Source organism: Urocampus carinirostris, chromosome 3 (genome assembly GCF_059441175.1).
Source record: "Urocampus carinirostris isolate Australia breed hairy pipefish chromosome 3, RoL_Ucar_1.0, whole genome shotgun sequence".
Classification (NCBI taxonomy): Eukaryota; Metazoa; Chordata; class Actinopteri; order Syngnathiformes; family Syngnathidae; genus Urocampus; species Urocampus carinirostris.
In genome coordinates this window covers 14,330,890-14,345,235 of record NC_142351.1, presented here as the reverse complement: position 1 = coordinate 14,345,235, position 14,346 = coordinate 14,330,890, and the positions used below count along the sequence as shown (strand labels likewise).

At 40.8% G+C, this 14,346-nt stretch overlaps 40 non-coding genes across 40 annotated transcripts; all 40 read right to left on the bottom strand.

Annotated features, from left to right (window-relative positions):
• Positions 1 to 152: 152 nt before the first annotated feature.
• On the bottom strand, positions 153 to 225 carry trnat-ugu (transfer RNA threonine (anticodon UGU)). The gene has a single exon. It is a non-coding gene; the product is annotated as a tRNA-Thr (tRNA).
• A 247-nt stretch (positions 226 to 472) lies between these two features.
• On the bottom strand, positions 473 to 545 carry trnat-ugu (transfer RNA threonine (anticodon UGU)). The gene has a single exon. It is a non-coding gene; the product is annotated as a tRNA-Thr (tRNA).
• Positions 546 to 798: 253 nt separating this feature from the next.
• On the bottom strand, positions 799 to 871 carry trnat-ugu (transfer RNA threonine (anticodon UGU)). The gene has a single exon. It is a non-coding gene; the product is annotated as a tRNA-Thr (tRNA).
• Positions 872 to 1,113: 242 nt separating this feature from the next.
• On the bottom strand, positions 1,114 to 1,186 carry trnat-ugu (transfer RNA threonine (anticodon UGU)). The gene has a single exon. It is a non-coding gene; the product is annotated as a tRNA-Thr (tRNA).
• Positions 1,187 to 1,440: 254 nt separating this feature from the next.
• Positions 1,441 to 1,513, bottom strand: trnat-ugu (transfer RNA threonine (anticodon UGU)). Its single transcript has one exon. It is a non-coding gene; the product is annotated as a tRNA-Thr (tRNA).
• Positions 1,514 to 1,865: 352 nt separating this feature from the next.
• On the bottom strand, positions 1,866 to 1,938 carry trnat-agu (transfer RNA threonine (anticodon AGU)). The gene has a single exon. It is a non-coding gene; the product is annotated as a tRNA-Thr (tRNA).
• Positions 1,939 to 2,192: 254 nt separating this feature from the next.
• On the bottom strand, positions 2,193 to 2,265 carry trnat-ugu (transfer RNA threonine (anticodon UGU)). Its single transcript has one exon. It is a non-coding gene; the product is annotated as a tRNA-Thr (tRNA).
• Positions 2,266 to 2,507: 242 nt separating this feature from the next.
• Positions 2,508 to 2,580, bottom strand: trnat-agu (transfer RNA threonine (anticodon AGU)). The gene has a single exon. It is a non-coding gene; the product is annotated as a tRNA-Thr (tRNA).
• Positions 2,581 to 2,937: 357 nt separating this feature from the next.
• Positions 2,938 to 3,010, bottom strand: trnat-agu (transfer RNA threonine (anticodon AGU)). Its single transcript has one exon. It is a non-coding gene; the product is annotated as a tRNA-Thr (tRNA).
• Positions 3,011 to 3,263: 253 nt separating this feature from the next.
• trnat-ugu (transfer RNA threonine (anticodon UGU)) lies at positions 3,264 to 3,336 on the bottom strand. The gene has a single exon. It is a non-coding gene; the product is annotated as a tRNA-Thr (tRNA).
• Positions 3,337 to 3,571: 235 nt separating this feature from the next.
• On the bottom strand, positions 3,572 to 3,644 carry trnat-ugu (transfer RNA threonine (anticodon UGU)). The gene has a single exon. It is a non-coding gene; the product is annotated as a tRNA-Thr (tRNA).
• Positions 3,645 to 3,996: 352 nt separating this feature from the next.
• Positions 3,997 to 4,069, bottom strand: trnat-agu (transfer RNA threonine (anticodon AGU)). Its single transcript has one exon. It is a non-coding gene; the product is annotated as a tRNA-Thr (tRNA).
• Positions 4,070 to 4,323: 254 nt separating this feature from the next.
• Positions 4,324 to 4,396, bottom strand: trnat-ugu (transfer RNA threonine (anticodon UGU)). The gene has a single exon. It is a non-coding gene; the product is annotated as a tRNA-Thr (tRNA).
• Positions 4,397 to 4,753: 357 nt separating this feature from the next.
• Positions 4,754 to 4,826, bottom strand: trnat-agu (transfer RNA threonine (anticodon AGU)). The gene has a single exon. It is a non-coding gene; the product is annotated as a tRNA-Thr (tRNA).
• A 241-nt stretch (positions 4,827 to 5,067) lies between these two features.
• On the bottom strand, positions 5,068 to 5,140 carry trnat-agu (transfer RNA threonine (anticodon AGU)). Its single transcript has one exon. It is a non-coding gene; the product is annotated as a tRNA-Thr (tRNA).
• Positions 5,141 to 5,381: 241 nt separating this feature from the next.
• On the bottom strand, positions 5,382 to 5,454 carry trnat-agu (transfer RNA threonine (anticodon AGU)). The gene has a single exon. It is a non-coding gene; the product is annotated as a tRNA-Thr (tRNA).
• Positions 5,455 to 5,708: 254 nt separating this feature from the next.
• On the bottom strand, positions 5,709 to 5,781 carry trnat-ugu (transfer RNA threonine (anticodon UGU)). Its single transcript has one exon. It is a non-coding gene; the product is annotated as a tRNA-Thr (tRNA).
• A 247-nt stretch (positions 5,782 to 6,028) lies between these two features.
• trnat-ugu (transfer RNA threonine (anticodon UGU)) lies at positions 6,029 to 6,101 on the bottom strand. Its single transcript has one exon. It is a non-coding gene; the product is annotated as a tRNA-Thr (tRNA).
• Positions 6,102 to 6,354: 253 nt separating this feature from the next.
• On the bottom strand, positions 6,355 to 6,427 carry trnat-ugu (transfer RNA threonine (anticodon UGU)). The gene has a single exon. It is a non-coding gene; the product is annotated as a tRNA-Thr (tRNA).
• A 242-nt stretch (positions 6,428 to 6,669) lies between these two features.
• On the bottom strand, positions 6,670 to 6,742 carry trnat-ugu (transfer RNA threonine (anticodon UGU)). The gene has a single exon. It is a non-coding gene; the product is annotated as a tRNA-Thr (tRNA).
• Positions 6,743 to 6,996: 254 nt separating this feature from the next.
• trnat-ugu (transfer RNA threonine (anticodon UGU)) lies at positions 6,997 to 7,069 on the bottom strand. Its single transcript has one exon. It is a non-coding gene; the product is annotated as a tRNA-Thr (tRNA).
• Positions 7,070 to 7,421: 352 nt separating this feature from the next.
• trnat-agu (transfer RNA threonine (anticodon AGU)) lies at positions 7,422 to 7,494 on the bottom strand. Its single transcript has one exon. It is a non-coding gene; the product is annotated as a tRNA-Thr (tRNA).
• Positions 7,495 to 7,748: 254 nt separating this feature from the next.
• Positions 7,749 to 7,821, bottom strand: trnat-ugu (transfer RNA threonine (anticodon UGU)). Its single transcript has one exon. It is a non-coding gene; the product is annotated as a tRNA-Thr (tRNA).
• A 254-nt stretch (positions 7,822 to 8,075) lies between these two features.
• trnat-ugu (transfer RNA threonine (anticodon UGU)) lies at positions 8,076 to 8,148 on the bottom strand. The gene has a single exon. It is a non-coding gene; the product is annotated as a tRNA-Thr (tRNA).
• A 235-nt stretch (positions 8,149 to 8,383) lies between these two features.
• On the bottom strand, positions 8,384 to 8,456 carry trnat-ugu (transfer RNA threonine (anticodon UGU)). Its single transcript has one exon. It is a non-coding gene; the product is annotated as a tRNA-Thr (tRNA).
• Positions 8,457 to 8,808: 352 nt separating this feature from the next.
• Positions 8,809 to 8,881, bottom strand: trnat-agu (transfer RNA threonine (anticodon AGU)). The gene has a single exon. It is a non-coding gene; the product is annotated as a tRNA-Thr (tRNA).
• A 254-nt stretch (positions 8,882 to 9,135) lies between these two features.
• On the bottom strand, positions 9,136 to 9,208 carry trnat-ugu (transfer RNA threonine (anticodon UGU)). Its single transcript has one exon. It is a non-coding gene; the product is annotated as a tRNA-Thr (tRNA).
• A 357-nt stretch (positions 9,209 to 9,565) lies between these two features.
• Positions 9,566 to 9,638, bottom strand: trnat-agu (transfer RNA threonine (anticodon AGU)). The gene has a single exon. It is a non-coding gene; the product is annotated as a tRNA-Thr (tRNA).
• Positions 9,639 to 9,891: 253 nt separating this feature from the next.
• On the bottom strand, positions 9,892 to 9,964 carry trnat-ugu (transfer RNA threonine (anticodon UGU)). Its single transcript has one exon. It is a non-coding gene; the product is annotated as a tRNA-Thr (tRNA).
• Positions 9,965 to 10,199: 235 nt separating this feature from the next.
• Positions 10,200 to 10,272, bottom strand: trnat-ugu (transfer RNA threonine (anticodon UGU)). The gene has a single exon. It is a non-coding gene; the product is annotated as a tRNA-Thr (tRNA).
• A 352-nt stretch (positions 10,273 to 10,624) lies between these two features.
• On the bottom strand, positions 10,625 to 10,697 carry trnat-agu (transfer RNA threonine (anticodon AGU)). The gene has a single exon. It is a non-coding gene; the product is annotated as a tRNA-Thr (tRNA).
• A 254-nt stretch (positions 10,698 to 10,951) lies between these two features.
• On the bottom strand, positions 10,952 to 11,024 carry trnat-ugu (transfer RNA threonine (anticodon UGU)). Its single transcript has one exon. It is a non-coding gene; the product is annotated as a tRNA-Thr (tRNA).
• Positions 11,025 to 11,381: 357 nt separating this feature from the next.
• Positions 11,382 to 11,454, bottom strand: trnat-agu (transfer RNA threonine (anticodon AGU)). The gene has a single exon. It is a non-coding gene; the product is annotated as a tRNA-Thr (tRNA).
• A 241-nt stretch (positions 11,455 to 11,695) lies between these two features.
• On the bottom strand, positions 11,696 to 11,768 carry trnat-agu (transfer RNA threonine (anticodon AGU)). Its single transcript has one exon. It is a non-coding gene; the product is annotated as a tRNA-Thr (tRNA).
• A 242-nt stretch (positions 11,769 to 12,010) lies between these two features.
• trnat-ugu (transfer RNA threonine (anticodon UGU)) lies at positions 12,011 to 12,083 on the bottom strand. Its single transcript has one exon. It is a non-coding gene; the product is annotated as a tRNA-Thr (tRNA).
• A 247-nt stretch (positions 12,084 to 12,330) lies between these two features.
• Positions 12,331 to 12,403, bottom strand: trnat-ugu (transfer RNA threonine (anticodon UGU)). Its single transcript has one exon. It is a non-coding gene; the product is annotated as a tRNA-Thr (tRNA).
• A 253-nt stretch (positions 12,404 to 12,656) lies between these two features.
• On the bottom strand, positions 12,657 to 12,729 carry trnat-agu (transfer RNA threonine (anticodon AGU)). The gene has a single exon. It is a non-coding gene; the product is annotated as a tRNA-Thr (tRNA).
• A 683-nt stretch (positions 12,730 to 13,412) lies between these two features.
• Positions 13,413 to 13,485, bottom strand: trnat-agu (transfer RNA threonine (anticodon AGU)). The gene has a single exon. It is a non-coding gene; the product is annotated as a tRNA-Thr (tRNA).
• Positions 13,486 to 13,726: 241 nt separating this feature from the next.
• trnat-agu (transfer RNA threonine (anticodon AGU)) lies at positions 13,727 to 13,799 on the bottom strand. The gene has a single exon. It is a non-coding gene; the product is annotated as a tRNA-Thr (tRNA).
• A 254-nt stretch (positions 13,800 to 14,053) lies between these two features.
• On the bottom strand, positions 14,054 to 14,126 carry trnat-ugu (transfer RNA threonine (anticodon UGU)). Its single transcript has one exon. It is a non-coding gene; the product is annotated as a tRNA-Thr (tRNA).
• Positions 14,127 to 14,346: the final 220 nt, after the last annotated feature.

The window sequence follows — 14,346 nt, the reverse complement described above, 5'->3', positions numbered from 1 at the left end:
AAAGACTGTTTGGAGTGGGCAAACAGTCAAAAGCAATAGTGCTATCCCATTGAAGGTTGTAGGCACCTATCAATGACACATTTTACCAAATTTAGTGTCATATCATAGTCAGTATCAAAGTCAGTAGCATTAAAACTTAAGTTCACAGACCAAGGCCTGGGTGAGACTTGAACTCACGACCCCTGGTTTACAAGACCAGTGCTCTAACCCCTGAGCTACAAGGCCTGGATAACTGATAGTAAAACCTTTTAAAAGTGCAAAACCTGACCTGATTAAACATATGATAAAGCTCGTGAGACCAAAGGAAGAAATCAAAAGTAGCACCCAAAGACTGATGGGAGTAGGCAAAGAGTCAACAGCGCTTCCCCATTTAAGGTTATAAGCACTCATCAATGACACAATTTACCAAATGTAGTGTCATATCATAGTCAGTATCAAAGTCAGTAGCATTAAAACTTAAGTTCACAGACCAAGGCCTGGGTGAGACTTGAACTCACGACCCCTGGTTTACAAGACCAGTGCTCTAACCCCTGAGCTACAAAGACTGGATAACTGATTGTAAAACCTTTTAAAAGTGCAAAAACTTGACCTGATTAAACATAAGCTAAAGGTCGTGAGACCAAAGGAAGAAATCAAAAGTAGCATCCAAAGACTGATGGGAGTGGCAAACAGTCAAAAGCAATAGTGCTATCCCATTGAAGGTTGTAGGCACCTATCAATGACACATTTTACCAAATTTAGTGTCATATCATAGTCAGTATCAAAGTCAGTAGCATTAAAACTTAAGTTCACAGACCAAGGCCTGGGTGAGACTTGAACTCACGACCCCTGGTTTACAAGACCAGTGCTCTAACCCCTGAGCTACAAGGCCTGGATAACTGATTGTAAAACCTTTTAAAAGTGCAAAAACTTGACCTGATTAAACATAAGCTAAAGGTCGTGAGACCAAAGGAAGAAATCAAAAGTAGCATCCAAAGACTGATGGGAGTGGGCAAACAGTCAACAGCAATTGTTCTTTCCCATTGAAGGTTGTAAGCACCTATCAATGACACATTTTACTAAGTGTAGTGTCATATCATAGTCAGTATCATTGGCACTTAAGTTCACAGACCAAGGCCTGGGTGAGACTTGAACTCACGACCCCTGGTTTACAAGACCAGTGCTCTAACCCCTGAGCTACAAGGCCTGAACAACTGATTGAAAAACCTTTTAAAAGTGCAAAAACTTGACCTGATTAAACATAAGCTAAAGCTCGTGAGACCAAAGGAAGAAATCAAAAGTAGCATCCAAAGACTGTTTGGAGTGGGCAAACAGTCAAAAGCAATAGTGCTATCCCATTGAAGGTTGTAGGCACCTATCAATGACAAATTTTACCAAATTTAGTGTCATATCATAGTCAGTATCAAAGTCAGTAGCATTAAAACTTAAGTTCACAGACCAAGGCCTGGGTGAGACTTGAACTCACGACCCCTGGTTTACAAGGCCAGTGCTCTAACCCCTGAGCTACAAGGCCTGGATAACAGTTTGTAAAACCTTTTAAAAGTGCAAAAACTTGACCTGATTAAACATAAGCTAAAGGTCGTGAGACCAAAGGAAGAAATCAAAAGAAGCATCCAAAGAGTCAAGTCAAGTCATCTTTATTTGTATAACCCTAAGTCACGAAGAGTCTCAAAGGGCTTAAGCTAAAGCTCGTGAGACCAAAGGAAGAAATCAAAAGTAGCATCCAAAGACTGATGGGAGTGGGCAAACAGTCAAAAGCAATAGTACTTTTCCATTGAAGGTTGTAAGCACCTATCAATGACACATTTTACTAAGTGTAGTGTCATATCATAGTCAATATCATTGGCACTTAAGTTCACAGACCAAGGCCTGGGTGAGACTTGAACTCACGACCCCTGGTTTACTAGACCAGTGCTCTAACCCCTGAGCTACAAGGCCTGAGCAACTGATTGAAAAACCTTTTAAAAGTGCAAAAACTTGACCTGATTAAACATAAGCTAAAGCTCGTGAGACCAAAGGAAGAAATCAAAAGTAGCATCCAAAGACTGTTTGGAGTGGGCAAACAGTCAAAAGCAATAGTGCTATCCCATTGAAGGTTGTAGGCACCTATCAATGACACATTTTACCAAATTTAGTGTCATATCATAGTCAGTATCAAAGTCAGTAGCATTAAAACTTAAGTTCACAGACCAAGGCCTGGGTGAGACTTGAACTCACGACCCCTGGTTTACAAGACCAGTGCTCTAACCCCTGAGCTACAAGGCCTGGATAACTGATTGTAAAACCTTTTAAAAGTGCAAAAACTTGACCTGATTAAACATAAGCTAAAGGTCGTGAGACCAAAGGAAGAAATCAAAAGTAGCATCCAAAGACTGATGGGAGTGGGCAAACAGTCAACAGCAATTGTTCTTTCCCATTGAAGGTTGTAAGCACCTATCAATGACACATTTTACTAAGTGTAGTGTCATATCATAGTCAGTATCATTGGCACTTAAGTTCACAGACCAAGGCCTGGGTGAGACTTGAACTCACGACCCCTGGTTTACTAGACCAGTGCTCTAACCCCTGAGCTACAAGGCCTGAACAACTGATTGAAAAACCTTTTAAAAGTGCAAAAACTTGACCTGATTAAACATAAGCTAAAGGTCGTGAGACCAAAGGAAGAAATCAAAAGAAGCATCCAAAGAGTCAAGTCAAGTCAAGTCATCTTTATTTGTATAGCCCTAAGTCACGAAGAGTCTCAAAGGGCTTAAGCTAAAGCTCGTGAGACCAAAGGAAGAAATCAAAAGTAGCATCCAAAGACTGATGGGAGTGGGCAAACAGTCAAAAGCAATAGTTCTTTTCCATTGAAGGTTGTAAGCACCTATCAATGACACATTTTACTAAGTGTAGTGTTATATCATAGTCAGTATCATTGGCACTTAAGTTCACAGACCAAGGCCTGGGTGAGACTTGAACTCACGACCCCCGGTTTACTAGACCAGTGCTCTAACCCCTGAGCTACAAGGCCTGGAGAACTGCTTGTAAAACCTTTTAAAAGTGCAAACATTGACCTGATTAAACATAAGCTAAAGCTCGTGAGACCAAAGGAAGAAATCAAAAGTAGCATCCAAAGACTGTTTGGAGTGGGCAAACAGTCAAAAGCAATAGTGCTATCCCATTGAAGGTTGTAGGCACCTATCAATGACACATTTTACCAAATTTAGTGTCATATCATAGTCAGTATCAAAGTCAGTAGCATTAAAACTTAAGTTCACAGACCAAGGCCTGGGTGAGACTTGAACTCACGACCCCTGGTTTACAAGACCAGTGCTCTAACCCCTGAGCTACAAGGCCTGGATAACTGATTGTAAAACCTTTTAAAAGTGCAAAACCTGACCTGATTAAACATAAGATAAAGCTCGTGAGACCAAAGGACGAAATCAAAAGTAGCACCCAAAGACTGATGGGAGTAGGCAAAGAGTCAACAGCGCTTCCCCATTTAAGGTTATAAGCGCTCATCAATGACACAATTTACCAAATGTAGTGTCATATCATAGTCAGTATCATTAGAACATAAGTTGACACACCAAGGCCTGGGTGAGACTTGAACTCACGACCCCTGGTTTACAAGACCAGTGCTCTAACCCCTGAGCTACAAGTCCTGGATAACTGATTGTAAAACCTTTTAAAAGTGCAAAAACTTGACCTGATTAAACATAAGCTAAAGGTCGTGAGACCAAAGGAAGAAATCAAAAGAAGCATCCAAAGAGTCAAGTCAAGTCATCTTTATTTGTATAGCCCTAAGTCACGAAGAGTCTCAAAGGGCTTAAGCTAAAGCTCGTGAGACCAAAGGAAGAAATCAAAAGTAGCATCCAAAGACTGATGGGAGTGGGCAAACAGTCAAAAGCAATAGTTCTTTTCCATTGAAGGTTGAAAGCACCTATCAATGACACATTTTACTAAGTGTAGTGTCATATCATAGTCAGTATCATTGGCACTTAAGTTCACAGACCAAGGCCTGGGTGAGACTTGAACTCACGACCCCTGGTTTACTAGACCAGTGCTCTAACCCCTGAGCTACAAGGCCAGAGCAACTGATTGAAAAACCTTTTAAAAGTGCAAAAACTTGACCTGATTAAACATAAGCTAAAGCTCGTGAGACCAAAGGAAGAAATCAAAAGTAGCATCCAAAGACTGTTTGGAGTGGGCAAACAGTCAAAAGCAATAGTGCTATCTCATTGAAGGTTGTAGGCACCTATCAATGACACATTTTACCAAATTTAGTGTCATATCATAGTCAGTATCAAAGTCAGTAGCATTAAAACTTAAGTTCACAGACCAAGGCCTGGGTGAGACTTGAACTCACGACCCCTGGTTTACAAGACCAGTGCTCTAACCCCTGAGCTACAAGGCCTGGATAAGTGACTCTAAAACCTTTTAAAAGTGCAAAAACTTGACCTGATTAAACATAAGCTAAAGGTCGTGAGACCAAAGGAAGAAATCAAAAGAAGCATCCAAAGAGTCAAGTCAAGTCAAGTCATCTTTATTTGTATAGCCCTAAGTCACGAAGAGTCTCAAAGGGCTTAAGCTAAAGCTCGTGAGACCAAAGGAAGAAATCAAAAGTAGCATCCAAAGACTGATGGGAGTGGGCAAACAGTCAAAAGCAATAGTTCTTTTCCATTGAAGGTTGTAAGCACCTATCAATGACACATTTTACTAAGTGTAGTGTTATATCATAGTCAGTATCATTGGCACTTAAGTTCACAGACCAAGGCCTGGGTGAGACTTGAACTCACGACCCCCGGTTTACTAGACCAGTGCTCTAACCCCTGAGCTACAAGGCCTGGAGAACTGCTTGTAAAACCTTTTAAAAGTGCAAACATTGACCTGATTAAACATAAGCTAAAGCTCGTGAGACCAAAGGAAGAAATCAAAAGTAGCATCCAAAGACTGATGGGAGTGGGCAAACAGTCAAAAGCAATAGTTCTTTTCCATTGAAGGTTGTAAGCACCTATCAATGACACATTTTACTAAGTGTAGTGTTATATCATAGTCAGTATCATTGGCACTTAAGTTCACAGACCAAGGCCTGGGTGAGACTTGAACTCACGACCCCCGGTTTACTAGACCAGTGCTCTAACCCCTGAGCTACAAGGCCTGGAGAACTGCTTGTAAAACCTTTTAAAAGTGCAAACATTGACCTGATTAAACATAAGCTAAAGCTCGTGAGACCAAAGGAAGAAATCAAAAGTAGCATCCAAAGACTGTTTGGAGTGGGCAAACAGTCAAAAGCAATAGTGCTATCCCATTGAAGGTTGTAAGCACCTATCAATGACACATTTTACTAAGTGTAGTGTTATATCATAGTCAGTATCATTGGCACTTAAGTTCACAGACCAAGGCCTGGGTGAGACTTGAACTCACGACCCCTGGTTTACTAGACCAGTGCTCTAACCCCTGAGCTACAAGGCCTGAGCAACTGATTGAAAAACCTTTTAAAAGTGCAAAAACTTGACCTGATTAAACATAAGCTAAAGCTCGTGAGACCAAAGGAAGAAATCAAAAGTAGCACCCAAAGACTGTTTGGAGTGGGCAAACAGTCAAAAGCAATAGTGCTATCCCATTGAAGGTTGTAGGCACCTATCAATGACACATTTTACCAAATTTAGTGTCATATCATAGTCAGTATCAAAGTCAGTAGCATTAAAACTTAAGTTCACAGACCAAGGCCTGGGTGAGACTTGAACTCACGACCCCTGGTTTACAAGACCAGTGCTCTAACCCCTGAGCTACAAGGCCTGGATAACTGATAGTAAAACCTTTTAAAAGTGCAAAACCTGACCTGATTAAACATATGATAAAGCTCGTGAGACCAAAGGAAGAAATCAAAAGTAGCACCCAAAGACTGATGGGAGTAGGCAAAGAGTCAACAGCGCTTCCCCATTTAAGGTTATAAGCACTCATCAATGACACAATTTACCAAATGTAGTGTCATATCATAGTCAGTATCAAAGTCAGTAGCATTAAAACTTAAGTTCACAGACCAAGGCCTGGGTGAGACTTGAACTCACGACCCCTGGTTTACAAGACCAGTGCTCTAACCCCTGAGCTACAAAGACTGGATAACTGATTGTAAAACCTTTTAAAAGTGCAAAAACTTGACCTGATTAAACATAAGCTAAAGGTCGTGAGACCAAAGGAAGAAATCAAAAGTAGCATCCAAAGACTGATGGGAGTGGCAAACAGTCAAAAGCAATAGTGCTATCCCATTGAAGGTTGTAGGCACCTATCAATGACACATTTTACCAAATTTAGTGTCATATCATAGTCAGTATCAAAGTCAGTAGCATTAAAACTTAAGTTCACAGACCAAGGCCTGGGTGAGACTTGAACTCACGACCCCTGGTTTACAAGACCAGTGCTCTAACCCCTGAGCTACAAGGCCTGGATAACTGATTGTAAAACCTTTTAAAAGTGCAAAAACTTGACCTGATTAAACATAAGCTAAAGGTCGTGAGACCAAAGGAAGAAATCAAAAGTAGCATCCAAAGACTGATGGGAGTGGGCAAACAGTCAACAGCAATTGTTCTTTCCCATTGAAGGTTGTAAGCACCTATCAATGACACATTTTACTAAGTGTAGTGTCATATCATAGTCAGTATCATTGGCACTTAAGTTCACAGACCAAGGCCTGGGTGAGACTTGAACTCACGACCCCTGGTTTACAAGACCAGTGCTCTAACCCCTGAGCTACAAGGCCTGAACAACTGATTGAAAAACCTTTTAAAAGTGCAAAAACTTGACCTGATTAAACATAAGCTAAAGCTCGTGAGACCAAAGGAAGAAATCAAAAGTAGCATCCAAAGACTGTTTGGAGTGGGCAAACAGTCAAAAGCAATAGTGCTATCCCATTGAAGGTTGTAGGCACCTATCAATGACAAATTTTACCAAATTTAGTGTCATATCATAGTCAGTATCAAAGTCAGTAGCATTAAAACTTAAGTTCACAGACCAAGGCCTGGGTGAGACTTGAACTCACGACCCCTGGTTTACAAGGCCAGTGCTCTAACCCCTGAGCTACAAGGCCTGGATAACTGTTTGTAAAACCTTTTAAAAGTGCAAAAACTTGACCTGATTAAACATAAGCTAAAGGTCGTGAGACCAAAGGAAGAAATCAAAAGAAGCATCCAAAGAGTCAAGTCAAGTCATCTTTATTTGTATAACCCTAAGTCACGAAGAGTCTCAAAGGGCTTAAGCTAAAGCTCGTGAGACCAAAGGAAGAAATCAAAAGTAGCATCCAAAGACTGATGGGAGTGGGCAAACAGTCAAAAGCAATAGTACTTTTCCATTGAAGGTTGTAAGCACCTATCAATGACACATTTTACTAAGTGTAGTGTCATATCATAGTCAATATCATTGGCACTTAAGTTCACAGACCAAGGCCTGGGTGAGACTTGAACTCACGACCCCTGGTTTACTAGACCAGTGCTCTAACCCCTGAGCTACAAGGCCTGAGCAACTGATTGAAAAACCTTTTAAAAGTGCAAAAACTTGACCTGATTAAACATAAGCTAAAGCTCGTGAGACCAAAGGAAGAAATCAAAAGTAGCATCCAAAGACTGTTTGGAGTGGGCAAACAGTCAAAAGCAATAGTGCTATCCCATTGAAGGTTGTAGGCACCTATCAATGACACATTTTACCAAATTTAGTGTCATATCATAGTCAGTATCAAAGTCAGTAGCATTAAAACTTAAGTTCACAGACCAAGGCCTGGGTGAGACTTGAACTCACGACCCCTGGTTTACAAGACCAGTGCTCTAACCCCTGAGCTACAAGGCCTGGATAACTGATTGTAAAACCTTTTAAAAGTGCAAAAACTTGACCTGATTAAACATAAGCTAAAGCTCGTGAGACCAAAGGAAGAAATCAAAAGTAGCATCCAAAGACTGATGGGAGTGGGCAAACAGTCAAAAGCAATAGTGCTATCCCATTGAAGGTTGTAGGCACCTATCAATGACACATTTTACCAAATTTAGTGTCATATCATAGTCAGTATCAAAGTCAGTAGCATTAAAACTTAAGTTCACAGACCAAGGCCTGGGTGAGACTTGAACTCACGACCCCTGGTTTACAAGACCAGTGCTCTAACCCCTGAGATACAAGGCCTGGATAACTGATTGTAAAACCTTTTAAAAGTGCAAAACCTGACCTGATTAAACATAAGATAAAGCTCGTGAGACCAAAGGAAGAAATCAAAAGTAGCACCCAAAGACTGATGGGAGTAGGCAAAGAGTCAACAGCGCTTCCCCATTTAAGGTTATAAGCGCTCATCAATGACACAATTTACCAAATGTAGTGTCATATCATAGTCAGTATCATTAGAACATAAGTTGACACACCAAGGCCTGGGTGAGACTTGAACTCACGACCCCTGGTTTACAAGACCAGTGCTCTAACCCCTGAGCTACAAGTCCTGGATAACTGATTGTAAAACCTTTTAAAAGTGCAAAAACTTGACCTGATTAAACATAAGCTAAAGGTCGTGAGACCAAAGGAAGAAATCAAAAGAAGCATCCAAAGAGTCAAGTCAAGTCATCTTTATTTGTATAGCCCTAAGTCACGAAGAGTCTCAAAGGGCTTAAGCTAAAGCTCGTGAGACCAAAGGAAGAAATCAAAAGTAGCATCCAAAGACTGATGGGAGTGGGCAAACAGTCAAAAGCAATAGTTCTTTTCCATTGAAGGTTGAAAGCACCTATCAATGACACATTTTACTAAGTGTAGTGTCATATCATAGTCAGTATCATTGGCACTTAAGTTCACAGACCAAGGCCTGGGTGAGACTTGAACTCACGACCCCTGGTTTACTAGACCAGTGCTCTAACCCCTGAGCTACAAGGCCAGAGCAACTGATTGAAAAACCTTTTAAAAGTGCAAAAACTTGACCTGATTAAACATAAGCTAAAGCTCGTGAGACCAAAGGAAGAAATCAAAAGTAGCATCCAAAGACTGTTTGGAGTGGGCAAACAGTCAAAAGCAATAGTGCTATCTCATTGAAGGTTGTAGGCACCTATCAATGACACATTTTACCAAATTTAGTGTCATATCATAGTCAGTATCAAAGTCAGTAGCATTAAAACTTAAGTTCACAGACCAAGGCCTGGGTGAGACTTGAACTCACGACCCCTGGTTTACAAGACCAGTGCTCTAACCCCTGAGCTACAAGGCCTGGATAAGTGACTCTAAAACCTTTTAAAAGTGCAAAAACTTGACCTGATTAAACATAAGCTAAAGGTCGTGAGACCAAAGGAAGAAATCAAAAGAAGCATCCAAAGAGTCAAGTCAAGTCAAGTCATCTTTATTTGTATAGCCCTAAGTCACGAAGAGTCTCAAAGGGCTTAAGCTAAAGCTCGTGAGACCAAAGGAAGAAATCAAAAGTAGCATCCAAAGACTGATGGGAGTGGGCAAACAGTCAAAAGCAATAGTTCTTTTCCATTGAAGGTTGTAAGCACCTATCAATGACACATTTTACTAAGTGTAGTGTTATATCATAGTCAGTATCATTGGCACTTAAGTTCACAGACCAAGGCCTGGGTGAGACTTGAACTCACGACCCCCGGTTTACTAGACCAGTGCTCTAACCCCTGAGCTACAAGGCCTGGAGAACTGCTTGTAAAACCTTTTAAAAGTGCAAACATTGACCTGATTAAACATAAGCTAAAGCTCGTGAGACCAAAGGAAGAAATCAAAAGTAGCATCCAAAGACTGTTTGGAGTGGGCAAACAGTCAAAAGCAATAGTGCTATCCCATTGAAGGTTGTAGGCACCTATCAATGACACATTTTACCAAATTTAGTGTCATATCATAGTCAGTATCAAAGTCAGTAGCATTAAAACTTAAGTTCACAGACCAAGGCCTGGGTGAGACTTGAACTCACGACCCCTGGTTTACAAGACCAGTGCTCTAACCCCTGAGCTACAAGGCCTGGATAACTGATTGTAAAACCTTTTAAAAGTGCAAAACCTGACCTGATTAAACATAAGATAAAGCTCGTGAGACCAAAGGAAGAAATCAAAAGTAGCACCCAAAGACTGATGGGAGTAGGCAAAGAGTCAACAGCGCTTCCCCATTTAAGGTTATAAGCGCTCATCAATGACACAATTTACCAAATGTAGTGTCATATCATAGTCAGTATCATTAGAACATAAGTTGACACACCAAGGCCTGGGTGAGACTTGAACTCACGACCCCTGGTTTACAAGACCAGTGCTCTAACCCCTGAGCTACAAGTCCTGGATAACTGATTGTAAAACCTTTTAAAAGTGCAAAAACTTGACCTGATTAAACATAAGCTAAAGGTCGTGAGACCAAAGGAAGAAATCAAAAGAAGCATCCAAAGAGTCAAGTCAAGTCATCTTTATTTGTATAGCCCTAAGTCACGAAGAGTCTCAAAGGGCTTAAGCTAAAGCTCGTGAGACCAAAGGAAGAAATCAAAAGTAGCATCCAAAGACTGATGGGAGTGGGCAAACAGTCAAAAGCAATAGTTCTTTTCCATTGAAGGTTGAAAGCACCTATCAATGACACATTTTACTAAGTGTAGTGTCATATCATAGTCAGTATCATTGGCACTTAAGTTCACAGACCAAGGCCTGGGTGAGACTTGAACTCACGACCCCTGGTTTACTAGACCAGTGCTCTAACCCCTGAGCTACAAGGCCAGAGCAACTGATTGAAAAACCTTTTAAAAGTGCAAAAACTTGACCTGATTAAACATAAGCTAAAGCTCGTGAGACCAAAGGAAGAAATCAAAAGTAGCATCCAAAGACTGTTTGGAGTGGGCAAACAGTCAAAAGCAATAGTGCTATCTCATTGAAGGTTGTAGGCACCTATCAATGACACATTTTACCAAATTTAGTGTCATATCATAGTCAGTATCAAAGTCAGTAGCATTAAAACTTAAGTTCACAGACCAAGGCCTGGGTGAGACTTGAACTCACGACCCCTGGTTTACAAGACCAGTGCTCTAACCCCTGAGCTACAAGGCCTGGATAAGTGACTCTAAAACCTTTTAAAAGTGCAAAAACTTGACCTGATTAAACATAAGCTAAAGGTCGTGAGACCAAAGGAAGAAATCAAAAGAAGCATCCAAAGAGTCAAGTCAAGTCAAGTCATCTTTATTTGTATAGCCCTAAGTCACGAAGAGTCTCAAAGGGCTTAAGCTAAAGCTCGTGAGACCAAAGGAAGAAATCAAAAGTAGCATCCAAAGACTGATGGGAGTGGGCAAACAGTCAAAAGCAATAGTTCTTTTCCATTGAAGGTTGTAAGCACCTATCAATGACACATTTTACTAAGTGTAGTGTCATATCATAGTCAGTATCATTGGCACTTAAGTTCAAAGACCAAGGCCTGGGTGAGACTTGAACTCACGACCCCTGGTTTACTAGACCAGTGCTCTAACCCCTGAGCTACAAGACCTGGAGAACTGCTTGTAAAACCTTTTAAAAGTGCAAACATTGACCTGATTAAACATAAGCTAAAGCTCGTGAGACCAAAGGAAGAAATCAAAAGTAGCACCCAAAGACTGATGGGAGTAGGCAAAGAGTCAACAGCAATAGTTATATCCCATTGAAGGTTGTAAGCACCTATCAATGACACATTTTACTAAGTGTAGTGTCATATCATAGTCAGTATCATTGGCACTTGAGTTCACAGACCAAGGCCTGGGTGAGACTTGAACTCACGACCCCTGGTTTACTAGACCAGTGCTCTAACCCCTGAGCTACAAGGCCTGAACAACTGATTGAAAAACCTTTTAAAAGTGCAAAAACTTGACCTGATTAAACATAAGCTAAAGCTCGTGAGACCAAAGGAAGAAATCAAAAGTAGCATCCAAAGACTGTTTGGAGTGGGCAAACAGTCAAAAGCAATAGTGCTATCCCATTGAAGGTTGTAAGCACCTATCAATGACACATTTTACCAAATTTAGTGTCATATCATAGTCAGTAGCATTAAAACTTAAGTTCACAGACCAAGGCCTGGGTGAGACTTGAACTCACGACCCCTGGTTTACAATACCAGTGCTCTAACCCCTGAGCTACAAGGCCTGGATAACTGATTGTAAAACCTTTTAAAAGTGCAAAACATGACCTGATTAAAGATAAGATAAAGCTCGTGAGACCAAAGGAAGAAATCAAAAGTAGCACCCAAAGACTGATGGGAGTAGGCAAAGAGTCAACAGCGCTTCCCCATTTAAGGTTATAAGCACTCATCAATGACACAATTTACCAAATGTAGTGTCATATCATAGTCAGTATCAAAGTCAGTAGCATTAAAACTTAAGTTCACAGACCAAGGCCTGAGTGAGACTTGAACTCACGACCCCTGGTTTACAAGACCAGTGCTCTAACCCCTGAGCTACAAGGCCTGGATAACCGAATGTAAAACCTTTTAAAAGTGCAAAAACTTGACCTGATTAAACATAAGGTAAATGTCGTGAGACCAAAGGAAGAAATCAAAAGTAGCATCCAAAGACTGATGGGAGTGGCAAACAGTCAAAAGCAATAGTGCCATACCATTGAAGGTTGTAGGCACCTATCAATGGCACATTTTACCAAATTTAGTGTCATATCATAGTTAGTAACATAGTCAGTATCATTAGAACTTAAGTTCACAGACCAAGGCCTGGGTGGGACTTGAACTCACGACCCCTGGTTTACTAGACCAGTGCTCTAACCCCTGAGCTACAAGGCCTGGATAACCGATTGTAAAACCTTTTAAAAGTGCAAAAACTTGACCTGATTAAACATAAGCTAAATGTCGTGAGACCAAAGGAAGAAATCAAAAGTAGCATCCAAAGACTGATGGGAGTGGCAAACAGTCAAAAGCAATAGTGCCATACCATTGAAGGTTGTAGGCACCTATCAATGGCACATTTTACCAAATTTAGTGTCATATCATAGTCAGTAACATAGTCAGTATCATTAGAACTTAAGTTCACAGACCAAGGCCTGGGTGGGACTTGAACTCACGACCCCTGGTTTACTAGACCAGTGCTCTAACCCCTGAGCAATAAGGCCTGGATAACTGATTGTAAAACCTTTTAAAAGTGCAAAAACTTGACCTGATTAAACATAAGCTAAAGCTCGTGAGACCAAAAGAAGAAATCAAAAGTAGCATCCAAAGAGTCAAGTCAAGTCAAGTCATCTTTATTTGTATAGCCCTAAATCACGAAGAGTCTCAAAGGGCTTAAGCTAAAGCTCGTGAGACCAAAGGAAGAAATCAAAAGTAGCATCCAAAGACTGATGGGAGTGGGCAAACAGTCAAAAGCAATAGTTCTTTTCCATTGAAGGTTGTAAGCACCTATCAATGACACATTTTACTAAGTGTAGTGTCATATCATAGTCAGTATCATTGGCACTTAAGTTCACAGACCAAGGCCTGGGTGAGACTTGAACTCACGACCCCTGGTTTACTAGATCAGTGCTCTAACCCCTGAGCTACAAGGCCTGGAGAACTGCTTGTAAAACCTCTTAAAAGTGCAAACATTGACCTGATTAAACATAAGCTAAAGCTCGTGAGACCAAAGGAAGAAATCAAAAGTAGCATCCAAAGACTGATGGGAGTGGGCAAACAGTCAACAGCAATAGTTCTTTCCCATTGAAGGTTGTAAGCACCTATCAATGACACATTTTACTAAGTGTAGTGTCATATCATAGTCAGTATCATTGGCACTTAAGTTCACAGACCAAGGCCTGGGTGAGACTTGAACTCACGACCCCTAGTTTACTAGACCAGTGCTCTAACCCCTGAGCTACAAGGCCTGAGCAACTGAATGAAAAACCTTTTAAAAGTGCAAAAACTTGACCTGATTAAACATAAGCTAAAGCTCGTGAGACCAAAGGAAGAAATCAAAAGTAGCATCCAAAGACTGTTTGGAGTGGGCAAACAGTCAAAAGCAATAGTGCTATCCCATTGAAGGTTGTAGGCACCTATCAATGACACATTTTACCAAATTTAGTGTCATATCATAGTCAGTATCAAAGTCAGTAGCATTAAAACTTAAGTTCACAGACCAAGGCCTGGGTGAGACTTGAACTCACGACCCCTGGTTTACAAGACCAGTGCTCTAACCCCTGAGCTACAAGGCCTGGATAACTGATTGTAAAACCTTTTAAAAGTGCAAAACCTGACCTGATTAAACATAAGATAAAGCTCGTGAGACCAAAGGAAGAAATCAAAAGTAGCACCCAAAGACTGATGGGAGTAGGCAAAGAGTCAACAGCGCTTCCCCATTTAAGGTTATAAGCACTCATCAATGACACAATTTACCAAATGTAGTGTCATATCATAGTCAGTATCAAAGTCAGT